General features: G+C 39.3%; 1 long non-coding RNA gene across 1 annotated transcript; it reads right to left on the reverse strand.

Moving 5' to 3' along the window:
• Positions 1 to 323: 323 nt before the first annotated feature.
• On the reverse strand, positions 324 to 13,881 carry LOC112662340 (uncharacterized). Its single transcript, XR_003138425.1, has 2 exons — positions 13,768 to 13,881; positions 324 to 670 (listed from the first exon to the last, which is right to left on the reverse strand). It is a non-coding gene; the product is annotated as an uncharacterized LOC112662340 (long non-coding RNA).
• Positions 13,882 to 13,897: the final 16 nt, after the last annotated feature.

Genomic DNA, 13,897 nt, shown 5'->3' on the forward strand with positions numbered 1-13,897 from the left:
TTTTTATGTATGTATGTATTTAATGGAGAGAGAGAGCACAAGCAGGGGGAGCAGCAGGCAGAAGGAGAAGGAAAAACAGGTTCCCCGCTGAAGGGTCTCCATCCCAGAACCCTGGGATCATGCCAAAGTCGAAGGAAGATGCTTAACCAACTGAGCCACCCAGGTACCCCTTCTCATAATTTCTTATTATGAAATGAATAAACAGAGGAATGAATTGTTTGTACTCCTATTGAATCAGAATTTAGGAGGAAGAGGGACATCGGTGCTTCAAGAACTTCTACACAATTTAACAACTTAGTCTTGCAAAAATCACAAAACTCAAATGTCAGTCAAGGCTATATTTAATGAAATGTCTTAAGTTTAAATAAGATAATTTCCTAAAATAATCTGCAAAAGCATCCAGGGTACATATGGCAACTGTGTCAATATGGTTTGTAACTCACGATCTCTGTGATTTATTGAAACTTATCACTTCTAGCTCAAGAAGCAAAATTTAGGAGGTAAAATCTTTGTCACCATGATGGCACCGTCTCTTTGGCTCTTCTCAATCATCCTGGTGTAACTGAAGCTCCTGCAAATTCTGCTTTAAAAGTTTCAGTCCCCATGGATGTGTTATTCCCTCAGTCCCTCTTCTATCCCAGCACTCATGGTCTTCTCCTGGAGTCTTGGACTAACAGACAAAAATATACGAAGTTAAAAGGTAATAGGGTTAAAATGGGATCATGGGCCCAGCTAGCACCTATAATTAATAGGGATTATGGATCAGGTCTCGACACAGACAAAGTGTCCTTAGTAGAACTCTAGGTGTTCCCTAGTGACAGAGGCAAGATAAAACAGGAGGAAAATAAATTGACAAATAGCATGAAACAATTTAGAAGGTCACCAGCCCTGCAGCCCAGTCTTAAAGAAATTCTCCAGCTGCACCAAAGTGAAATGGTCTTGTACAATGTCTTTTGGTGTCCAAGCATAGAGTTAGGTCAGCTATTGGGAGTGAGGAAAAGTGCTATATGAATTTAGGCGGGAAAGAGAAGTTGTGAAATAACGCATCGCAGACAGCAGGAGAGCAAGACTACGGCACCAAGGTGATGTGTATCCCCAGCTGCTCACAGAGTCTGTTACAGGTGCAAAATCACAAAATTAAAGCAAAACCAATCTTCTAGGCTGTGTGATTTTCTCCAGTGGTACAACCACCCAGAGGTTTATTTTATCTGGGATTGAAAGTCTGGGAAAAGGAAGGAAGGGGCAAGGGGATTGAATGGTGAGCCCTGAGATTTGAGTGGAACAAGCAAGAAAGCAAGGGTCGAAGTCAAGAATTCTTAGTGACTCGTGGTGGGTCAAAGTACTGTGAGAGCAACAGTCCTTGAGCATGAAGCGAAAGATAATTATTGGGGGCATATTTTCAGTACAGGTCTGTTTTTGAAAATGTGGTTCATTTGAGCAGTTATAACAATCAAAATACTATTGTGTTTGATGGAAAAGAAAAGTACTGAGTTCCCATTAGTAGCAAAGCTGTGCTAGAACCTTGGTATTCTCTAAAAGGGCTGACAACATCTTAATCCATTTGGTTCCCCTGCTTGTCGGAATCCTGTGGAGCTAATGGATGGACAGTCTCCCCTCTCATCACTTCATGTTGGCGTGACATCCCCTTAGCTATCACTGGGGTCAGACAGCTCCTGAGACCTGTTTTACCCAAACTCTTAGCACAGGATAGAGTTGGGGGAAACAATCCAATTATTAAGCACCAGCTGCATGCCGGACTTTCTGTGGGGCAAGAATACACACAGATATTGTATATCTATACACATTACACAGTGACTTACACGTAGCAGATACTCAAAAAGGTTTTATTAACAACTAAATAAACGATGCTATATTGTTTGCCAACACTTAGAAATTTTCTCTTCTTCCTTGCTCTCTAGAGCATACTTTGAACTCCAAGTTAATAACCACTTTTTTCCCCCCAGAAACTCTTTGAAGAAACATAGTAGCTGCTATGACTCCTGCTATTCAGTTGAAAAAAAATTAAATTAGAAATACATTTTGAACCAATGCAGTTTAAAATGAATAACAAAACAACATTCTAATCAAAAGCTCTGTGATATAATATTTAAGCTCACAACTGGCTGCTTTCAAGCTTAGAAATAAAATATCCTAATGGAATAGGTGGTACTATATAATCCTCTTCCTGGGATTCATTACATCTTGCCTCTCAGAGAGGACAGCTGGTGGATAGAAAATGAAAGTATTTCAACAGCAAATTTGTCAGCTCATAAGCCAGCATTATTTACTTTAAAACTTGCACTAAGAATACAACCATAGAGAATTGTCAATGAATAGTGCATTGGTATGCAAAGAGATTGCCAACAATTTGCTAATATTTAAATGAAAGATTATCCTGCAAATAATTATAGGGACAGACTCATCAAAGAATATTTTATCTTCAGGTTTGAGAGTTAACATCCCATAATGAGATTTGCTTGTAGACCGGGGGAGAAAAGATTAATTGAAAGAAAAGGGAGTGATTAGCAGGTTTGAGGGGTAGAGAAGGGCAGGAACAACTTTAATAATTTTTATAAAGAATGAGAGAAAACGCATTATATGACCTTGCCACTATTGCTACAATGAAATAAACTAATATTTGAAAAAATTGTGACTAGATCATTTAAGCCATGACAATCTTTTTGAGCAAAGCTAAAGAAACAATGTCACAGTTTCAATATCTGATTCTGGCTAAAGTGTATATTCTTGTGTCTGCATCACTGGTTTCCAGAGTGTGTTCTCCATGCAACAGTCACACCAAAGGAACCAATGATCAATTGTGTTGAAGAATCCGTGTATTTTAGCCCTCCTTTGAATACTTAGAATGCATCTAAAAGGCTCTGGGGCCTTTGCAGTAAATATATCTGATGAATTTTATTTTAATTTTTATTTTAATGCAAAGAAGATGAAAAAAAAACGTCTCCCCTCTTCCTTTACCCTACACACTTCCTTTGCTACAACACACTCACAACACTTCTGACACCAGATGAGTGGGTTTATTCCCCACACCAAGCAATTCTCTGCAACACCACCTGGGTACCCTACATTTCAATTCAATTCTGACACTAACCTGGCACTAATCCAGGAGTCTAAGAATCGCCTCCTTATAACAAAAGACATTTCTATTACCCACAAAAATCTAAGAATTTTAGGAGCCCATGCCAGGAACTGGGAACAGAGACTGACCTATGGATTTTCTACCATTTCCCAATACCAATCCTCATCTCAGTTGACCATGCATTTATGTGTCCACTTGTGTATCATCCATCCCTTCACTCATTCTGTAGCACCTTTTTACATTGTGGGAACAGTGCTATCTGTAACCAACCAGGCATACAAATGGAATGGACCATGCTACAGTTTTTCTCTTGAAATAAATTGCTACAGCTTCCAGGCCACATTATCTCATTTAGAGACCTATGGACCCATGGAAGTGTCAAATGAGAGAGCACAGTGGCTATGGACCCATGGAAGTGTCAAATGAGAGAGCACAGTGGCTGATAAATTGTAGCAAATTTTATTAGTCACTGGATTCACCATGTGCCAGTGGAGTCATGTCCCAGCCTTAATGATCCAGAGATGTTTTCACAAGACTGTTAAGATCCTAAATTATAGTAGTTTCTAAACCTTCCCACTAGTCACCTCCTTTCCCTTATGTGCCTTGTTAGCCATGCCCATCCATATCCATGTAATGGGAGAGAGAGGGTTGTGGGGGTATAGGGTGAGGCAGCTCACTGAGGCAGCCTCTCACCTGGGAGGCCTCGCTCTGTCCTTGGGGAAACCAAACAAGCCAGGTTGAGATACATGTTGTTCTCTGACTAGTTTCAAATATGTGTGTTTGATTCTGCCCAGATTTTGTTTCTAGATGGGAATAAGGAGTGTAGCTACCTTTCACTATTAACAGTCACATCCTTATTCACTGTCGACCCATAATTGAGCCTGAATCCAGAGATGTGAGCCGAAGAGTTTGCAGTCATTGTGCTGTGAAGGGAAAGAAAGAAAGGAAGGAAAACAGCCAGAATCCAGATTTAGCATTCGGCAGATGTTACCTTACTGCTCATTCACACTGAGATAATAGAAGGTCCTATAATGAGGATGATGTTTTGCACATATGAAATCCACCCATTGTAAATGACTCCTAAGCCAGGCTCCTATGCAGTTTCTCACCTCCCTGGCCGAGCTCTCAGCTTCCTATCTCTGTGACCTAGAATAGAGGTCATGCAGGAGCTTTGAGGTTGGAAGCTGAGTTTTTTTACTTGCTAGCTATTTTGTAAAAACAGAACAACAACAAATAAAAACAAAAACAAACTAGTCACGTTGGGAGAGGAAAGGACTTTCAAATTTCCTGTAGTTCTGTTTTCAACACTCAGAATGAGTCATAAAATTGATTAAATGACATTAAAATAAGTTTTTATGTGCTTGTTTTTTTGTAGGTTTTTGGTGTTTTTTGTTTTGTTTTGTTTTGGGTGTGTTTGTTTCCACTTACTGATGAGGACACAACAGAGTCGATTAAAATAGAATATTGATTGAAGGTATCATTTACATGAAGAATAAATACTGCTTTGTGAAGTGTGCATATGAGAAACAGGAGGTGACAAGCAGTGCAAAGGCCCAGAGCAGGAGGAGACCAGGGGTGCTGCTAAGGATGATGGCAAGGCCAAGACTGAGGTCCCTTCCTGGAATTCTAGAAGGAGAAGTCCAGCAGAATGCTTCCACACGCACCTATACCAATTTTCTCAAACATTGCATCAAACCAGAGGCAGGCACATCCCAGGGAATTGAGTAGCCAGGTTTAGTGAGGCAGAGTGGAGGGGCCTTGGTTTCTCACTACCAGAGTGTGGCCAATAGCCTATTTTCTTCTCTGTCCTGTGGAAAGGTGTAGAATTAAGGAGACAGTGCTGAGGAGACCAGAGCGCTGCAGATGTTGCCAAAGACTGTGGAGCAAGGCTCCTTGCTTGACAGCCATGCAGTCCTCATAGTCAGGACTGTGGGTTGGGATGGAGTCCACTCAGCACATGTTATGGGGGATTTTCTCCTCCCCCTTTCCCAAGCTGTAGGATCACACCAGAAGTGATCTCACCAGTAGACCTTGTCAGCAAACAGCAGCAGAATGACCCACAGAGGGTGCACTTCACTGTTCTTCCATCCACTGAGCAGCCCACAAACAGAAGCTCCCTTGAAGTAAAGACCAAGGAGGATGCATGCTGCTTCCTGTACTGAAGGACCCCAACTCTCTCTCCACCACAAGATCCTGTAACTCACACCTTCTCTCAAGCACTCATGTACCATTTGGGGGTGGGGTACTGGCAGGTGGAGCTCTGAATGGTAGCATATCTAAATGGATACCATCACCTAAAACACTGACCCAGGTTTGCTTTCCTGCTCACCGTGCTTCCCTCACACTACTGTTTCAAGAAAATCTGATTTATCAGCATAGAATCCCATTCAAAACTGTATCAGATCCAGGGACTCATTTTATTATGGAGAGACAACAATAAATATGATCATAATATGATCCAAGACACTGGAAAGTGGCCAGATGAAATAGAGGACATTCAACTTTGGGCTGGTGTACTCCATGAAGTTGTATATGCATACCAGCGGCATATATTTGATTCAGTGCCTCAAAAGCTGGAATCCATGCATCTGTATTCCATGTGGTCAGAGTAGATTGGCTCCTCTCAAAGAAATACGAATGTATCTCATTTGTGGAACTTGTGCTTCCCAACCTTGAAACTTGGGCCTACTGAATAGAACTTAGGTCTTAGTCCCAAGAAGAGGCTGTTCCTGTAAGACAAGGGTTGGTATAAGAGAACCACCAAACTGAAAACTGCCAATCCCATCCTAGCATTTAGGGTAGGCAAAAAGTCCAGCAGACCCTTTTTTAACAGGGTCACAGACCCTAATGACCTTAATTCTCTAGGATTGTTGCTTAATTAAGCGGAGAGGAAAGAGTGTGCCTGGAACCAGGAAGCCCTCTGGAGTAGCAGCCTTCTGTCATCACTGAAGACACACATAAATGGGCAATTACAGCAACCATGGCTCTCCATGAGATGCTAATCACAGCCTCAGACAACCAGACTCAGAGTTGCCCCACTACCTGCACCCCATGATAGCTGAGATGCTGGCTAAGGAAATCCAGAATGGTGTTTGGCAGAAATGTTGAGTAACAATCTTGGGCTTGGGAACAGAGGCGAGAAGTTGGGGGGCTGTTTGTTCTACTTTACCTAAATTGAGTCTTTTATAGAGGTTAAGGCTGGTCACCACATGGAAGGTGATTTCTCAAGCTGAAGGAGACATAATAAATCTCAGCAGTGGAAAAAAGGGATTGTACCTTATGCTTCCTGCCTCACGCTTCCCAGTTAACATGACAGAGCTTCGGAGGCCCCTGGCTTCTCTCATTTCTCCCTTTTCCAGCAGTATCATAGTCTGTACTGAGAAGATTAGGAAGCTGTTTGTTGCCTCTGGCCTCACAGAGTGCCCCAAATTTGCTAAATGCCCATCTGTAGATCCTCAGAACCCAAGGCCTCCCCTTTGTCCTTCTTGTTGTAGGGGAGCCAGAACAGGCCCAGCTGGGATGCAAGTTTAAGTTTTTGTTTCAGGGATCCCTGGGTGGCTCAGCGGTTTAGCACCTGCCTTTGGCCCAGGGTGTGATCCTGGAGTCCCGGGATCGAGTCCTGCATCGGGCTCCCTGCATGGAGCCTGCTTCTCCCTCTGCCTGTGTCTCTGCCTCTCTCTCTCTCTGTGTGTGTCTCTCTCATGAATAAATAAATAAATAATCTTAAAAAATGTTTTTGTTTCAGATAATAGAAAATAAAGGGAAGAATTCTAATCAGAGGCAATGCAGGAGACCCAAGAAGCCTAAAGGCAGACTAGTTCACTGGTGGAAACTAGAGTCAAAATATTAAAATGTTTGAGCCCAACAACTGAATTCAAGGAGCAGAAACAGTCTACTAAACGGCATTAATTCTGGAGGTCAGATCTGGGCAGAAATGTAATCTAAATGGAAATAGGTCAAGTCAAGGAAAACACAAATGCCAAAGAAATTGTAATAACAGAGTGTATTAGCCAAATGTATATGTGTGTATCTATATCTATCTATTATCTATTATCTATCATCTATCAATCAATCAATCTATTTATCTATTGTCTATCATCTATCTATCATCTTTGTGTAGTATAGCAGAACACTGAGAATCTCAGTAGCTTACACTAACACGTGTTTTTGTTGCTCGGCAGGGGCAAGGCTGATCTCATCTGGGTCCGGTGAACTTGTCTATAGGCTACAGGTGAGATCTGGCTTGCTCTGCCCATTTGCTTCCAAGGTCTAGTCCGCAGACTCAGTGGCCACCTAGAGTTTGTGCTTCTTTTGGAGGATTACAGCCACGCAAGAGGACACATGAAACCACATACACGTTTAGCCTCTCTACCCATGTCATATCCCTTCACATTCCATTATCCAAGGCAAGTCATGGCCAAATACAAAGTCAGTGGGTTAGGGAGGTACACTCCACCCCAGCTGGTGACGGAAAGGAGGAAGTATTTGCTGAAGAGCAGTCCCTCACCAGTGAGTAAACGGTGGCTTTCCTGAGTAGTCCTTAAGAAAAGATGGACACACGGTATTTGTGTTTGTGTGGCTGGCTCACACAACCACAGGCAGAGCTAGAGCAAACCTGAGGTTTGCCCACACAGCAGCTTAGTTTTGTCACTGAGTGAATCAAACATTCTGCAACTCTTCTCAACTATACTAATGAGCGCACATGAGGATGCCGGTTAGTTAACTTATACAGAGTTGGCTATTTTTGCTAAGTAACCTAGACATTTGTTTTAATTGATCAGGACCTTTTCTTCCTAAAAGCAAATCTATTTGGATGTCAGGTTAATATCTTCTGGTTTGGTGAGTGTGAATTCAGGGAAGACCTCAGGATGGTGTCTCTTCTAGAATTCACCTATGGATCCCTAATACAGGGAGGCACCATCCCCGGGATGGGCAGGCTGTTGCACATCTCCTGTTCTAGCACCAAAAAACGCAATGCCAACTGGGTTTTGTCATTTAGATTCATGTTGACCGCCCTGCCCCTGATTGAAACAATATTCCTTTGTATATATAAAACAACTCATTAGGATGGAGATTGCCATACTCCCAACCTGAAGGCTATTTTGTCTATTTTTAAGTAAGCTGTCTATATATCAGAACATTCATATGAGTTGCTTTCATTTGTCAAGCTGAATTATAAAAGTGTTCATTTTCACCATCTCCTGTGGCCATGCATATGTATGTAATGGCCCACATGCCTTATGTATTCCTGGTCATTGAATTTCAAATATTCTCATTGTTCTATTGCTTATGCCTATATTGAGTTTGGTAAACATGGCTACTCAACATGTAAAGATAACTTCTTTTGAGAAGTGAGTTTATTTCCTCAATTCTGACTTTTTAGGATCGTCATTAAAACACTAGTTGACATCTGGCTTCAAGCTACTGCTTCACATTATGTTACAAACAAGTTTTGGGCATTTGAAAAAGTTTCATCAGTATTTTGACTACCTGATATCTCATCTGTAAACGGGGGGAAAAAAAACCATGTTTGCTTGCTTTATGGAAATACTGAAAAAGAAATTAGATAATATATGAAACACAATTCCTTTGGTCCATGGGAGGGGCTCAATAAATAGTAGATGAATCCAGTTAAGATTTTGAAAAAACTCTATGAAGTTTTAAGCGATACATATTATGAAGTAAAATGATTAAGTTCTTTTTGGCATTGATTGTTGCTGTTGTTTTATATGTTCCTTGTGCTTTCTGTTTTAATGTTTTAGAGACCTTTTTGTCAGGATAGCAAATCAGGTTACATCTCCTTCTCTAGCCTTTGTTTTCTGGACCTATTGTCCCCATATACAGAAAAATTTTGATTGATTTGTTCCTATTGTTCCATTTGTCAACAGATGACAACTCAAGTCAGCAAACAATAGAAAAGAAACTATCAAAAACAATTGAACAATAGACCTGATTTTAATTTTACTGCAAAATCTCCCAAAGGAAGATAGCAACAAAAATGCCACTCTTGGCATCAGCAATGTGCATTTTTTTCTACTTTGTTCTTCTCTTGTGAGCCTCCCTGGTTCATTTTAATCCTGACAATTCTCTATAATGGTCATTAAATTTCAAAGTACTGCACAATTAAAGATTAGTTAACTATTAGACCATATAATGCCACTCTGATTTATGCAAGCTTCATTAAAATCTTTTTCAGCTTAAGATCTGAGGGGGATAGGAAATGCATCAGATTTAAGAATTCAAATCAATTTAATGAGACTTTTCCTTTGTTGAATTCCAGCTAGGTGCTTGTGTGGTGTTAGAGAATGTAAAGAATTATAAATGGTTGGTAATGATGGAAAAAAAAGAGAATTTGGTATTTATGCAAGAGAAAAGAGTTTAAATGTATAGTAAAAAGTAAATTTTTTTTTTGATATTAGCATAGTGGTAAAATGCAAAGGTTTTTGATTCAGACTAAACTGGGCAAGTTACACAATCTTTCTAAATTCCATTCATGCTAACTGTGTATTAGTTTTCTCTTCATGTGTAGCAAATTATCACAAACTTAGCAACTCAAAGCAATGCCCATTTATTAAATTCCAGTTCTGTAGGTGAGACAGTGGGATCGGTTCACCTGGACTCTATTTAGAGCCTTTGCAAAGCCTGAAAGAGGTGTATCTGGAGGATCTGAAAAATAATTCACTTTCAGTCTTCTTCAGGGAGGTGACAAACCCAGTTCCTTGTGCTTGGAGCACTGAGATCTGTCTCCTGAGGGTACTTGGGTTAACTGAGAGTCCCCCTCTTCTAACGATCATTCCTTCTCACGTGGTCCTCTCCATCTTCCAACCAACCATGCATACCCGGCCCTTTTCATGCTTCAAATCTGATTTCTCTTTGCACTTTCCTGCATCCAGAGAAAATTCCTTGCTTTTAGGGGCTCATGTAGTTAACTTAATCCTGCCTGGAAATTCCCTCTTTCTTACCGTCAACTGATGAACCATCCTAACTACATTTATAAAGTTTTTTCACAACAGTACCTAGTTTATGGTTTGATTGGATAGCCAGAAACAACAGAATCTTGGGGGGGGTGGGCAGCATATTTAGAAGGTAGCCTACCCCAAGCTATACATGGGGTTAATAGAAAGATTTAATCCATTGGACTCTTATGAAAATTAAATGACATTATGTAGGTTAAGAACTTATTGCTAGCACATAGTACACTTAAGAATATTTAGCATCACTATTATTTTTTTTAAGATTTTATTTATTTATTCATGATAGACACAGAGAGAGAGAGCCAGAGATACAGGCAGAGAGAGAAGCAGGCTCCATGCAAGGAGCCTGATGTGGGACTCGATTTTGGGTCTTTGGATCAGGCCCTGGGCTGAAGGCGGTTCTAAACCACTGGGCCACTGGGGCTGCCCTAGCATCACCATTATTATTACTGTTATATCACCATTACTTTATTATGATGATATTAATTAAATTCAGATTTGAAAGATTGAAGACATCATAAATGGGCCTTCAAAGTACATTGGGTTTCATGCTAGCATTTGTCTTCCTCTAGCAGAGAGTTATTATGAATAGAACCAAAGCTATATCATCCTCTATAGAGTGAAAGAGAGAATATATGTATATAATATCTAATATATATACAGTATTACATGATATACCCAGTATGTGCCCTATCTGTTCACTTCTTTAGTAAGTTTTCTAGTGAAGAGAATACTTTTCTTTTTCTTTCTTTTATTTTTGTTGTTGTTAACATAAAACAACTTAAAATTATAAGTATGGTAAATGATACACCATGCAGACACAAATAAGACTGAAATGCCCATATTAATATAAGAAGAGGCTTCTGAAGCAGTATTATTGCCAGGATATAGAAGGACATCCATAAAGATAACAACATGATGATAAAGGGGTAAAGAAAAAAAATAAGACAAAATAATCCTTAATGTAGTAACGAACCTAAAAGTAGAGCATCCTTAAAGATTTTATTCATTTATTTATTGGGGGAGAAGGGCAGAGGGAGAGGGAGAGAGAGAACCTAGAGCAGACTCCATGCTGAGTGCAGAGCCTGATATAGGACTCAAACTCACAACCCTGAGATTCATGACCTGAGTTAAAATCAAGAGTCAATGATCAGCTGAATGAGCCACCCAGGCACCCCTAAAAGCACAGCTTCCTTACACATCTCTGACAAAACAGAGAAGACCATGAGAGAAACCCAAGATATGTGAGGGCATCCTTATAACTCATTTAAAATCATACAAGGCATGTTCTCTGCCCCCTAATGAAAGGAAACTAAAATCAATAATAGAAAGAGAGCTGAAAAAGATCTAAGTTTGTAAAATTAACAGTATATTTAAGAATAACACATGAGTCAAAGAAGAACTCACATCGGAAATTAGAAAATAATTTTAATTGAGAAAAGTGAAAATTTAAGAAATGAAAATTTGTTGAAATTAGCTAAAGCAATGCTTAGAAGGAGGTTTATACCATTAAATGTTTCATTATTCTAAAAAAATAATTTTAAAAATAATGATCAGAAATCAAATCCTCAATTTCCACCTTAAAAAAAAAAAAAAAAAAAAGGGGCAGCCCCAATGGCTCAGCGGTTTAGCGCCGCCTGTGGCTGGGGGTGTGATATTGGGGACCCAAGATCGAGCCCCACATCGGGCTCCCTGCATGGAGCCTACTTCTCCCTCTGCCTGTGTCTCTGCCTCTCTCTCTCTGTGTGTGTGTGTGTGTGTCTTTCGTAGAGAAAAAAAAAAAAAAAAAAAAAAACCTAAAGAGAAGAAGAAGAAATTAAACCCTAACAAGCAGAAGAAATGAATTAATAAAGATAAGATCAGATTGAAATGAAATTACGGACAGCAAAACTAATGGAAAAAATCAATTTATGAAACAAAAAACAAAATTTACTAAAAAGATCAATAAAACTGATAAATATATAACCAACTGACTCAAGAAGAAAATGAGAGATGTCATATTGCTAGTATCAGAAATGCAAGAGAGATTACCACCAACGCAAGAAAGATATTACAAGGTAATATGGACCAACAAAATGATCTATGCCAGAAAATCCTACACCTTCGATGAAATTCCATCTTAGATGAAACCACTCATTTATTAGACACAAACTGACAAATTCAATGAAGTGAAAATTGGTGACCTAACTATTCCTATAACTTTGAAGAAATGGAATACTTTCCAAAAAAGAAAAAGACTGACTCAAATATCTTCACCAAAAAATTCTACCAAACTCTTAAGGATATAAATTACCCATTTTATACAAACTGTTCCACAACAATAGGAGAGAAGGAAACATTTTGGAGATCATTTCTTGAGGCAAATATTATCCCCAAACCAGACAAAGACATCAGAAGAATGAAAATTATGGGATGATATGTCCTGTTCATATGAACAAAAAGTATCTTTACAAAATATTGGAAAATGGAATTCAGAATGAATTAAATGTAAATACAATGTAACCAATTTGGGGTACAAAAATATGAGAACTAAAAAGAGTTTATGAAGATTATAGGACACAAAATCAATATACCAAAAAAATCCATTGTATTTCTGTATACTAGTAATGAAAACTGAAAACTGGTAAAAACACAAAGACATAAAACCCTTGAAAGTAAATTTAACGTATGTGCAAGATTTGTATACAAAGCAGTCATGAGAGAATTGAAAGGAGGCTAAATTAATAGAGAAATATACACTGCCGCATTGAATTTGAAGACTATACTGGTTAAGATGTCAATTTCAATAAATTCATCTATAGAGGAAACATAATCCTAGAGAAAATATTGGCAAGACTTTGGGAGAAATCAACAAGCAAATTCTGAATTTATTTTGAAAAGCAAAAAAACAAAGGAGAAATAATTTGGAAAAGAACAAAACTGGAGGACTTAAAGTACCTGTTTTCAAAATGTAGTCTTAAGCTACAGTAAGCTGGACAGTCTTCCATTGGCAAAAAGCACAGACACATAAATCAATGGAACATAATAAAGAGCTCAGAAATAGATCCACACACATACGATCAATTGATTCTAAACAAGATGCAAAGGCCAGTCGGTAGAGAAAGGATTGTATTTTCAACAAACGGTACTGGCCGAATTGGTCATCCACATGCAAAACAATAAATCTTGACCCATAGCTCAATTTATTAAAAAAGGTAGATGATACTTACATGCAATTACACAACCTTGTGTTGAATCTCCCAAAAGTAGAGCCTAGCCGAATATTCAAGGGCAAGTATTATAGTGAAGTGTGGTGAGAGGTGTTGAAGCAGTATGGGGAAGAATCAGACAATTGGGGCACATTTTCCCTGTAAGGTCCCGACTCAGACCAATCCTTCAGGGATGTCTGGATTGTACATTTTACCACAGGACGGCCCTGACTTGAGGCAAGAGAGCTGGGTGTTTTATAATCACACACAGCTGGTGGCTTGGATAGGAACATAAATGCCAAGGTATTTCTGGCTCTTCACGCAGGCAAAGCAGCTTTGGTAGTCCTGGGTTACTTGTCTAAATAAAATCTCATATGGGAGATTTAATAGCAAAGCAGAGGCTAGGAGTGGACACATGGCATAAGTTAAAGGATACAAGGGGATCTGTGTTGACCACAGTTCCAGACCACTCTCTACGTATACATGATATAGAGATAAAGATACTCACTAATGATAAGGATTCACAGTCTAGAAGAGGGATAGACAACACCTAAAATGAAAGGTGAGATCCAGTTCCAGATCTAGTATGGGAAGTACTTGGCAGTTACCACTCCTGTCCCCATGACAACAGAATCTTA

This window comes from Canis lupus, chromosome 13 (genome assembly GCF_003254725.2).
Source record: "Canis lupus dingo isolate Sandy chromosome 13, ASM325472v2, whole genome shotgun sequence".
NCBI lineage: Eukaryota > Metazoa > Chordata > Mammalia > Carnivora > Canidae > Canis > Canis lupus.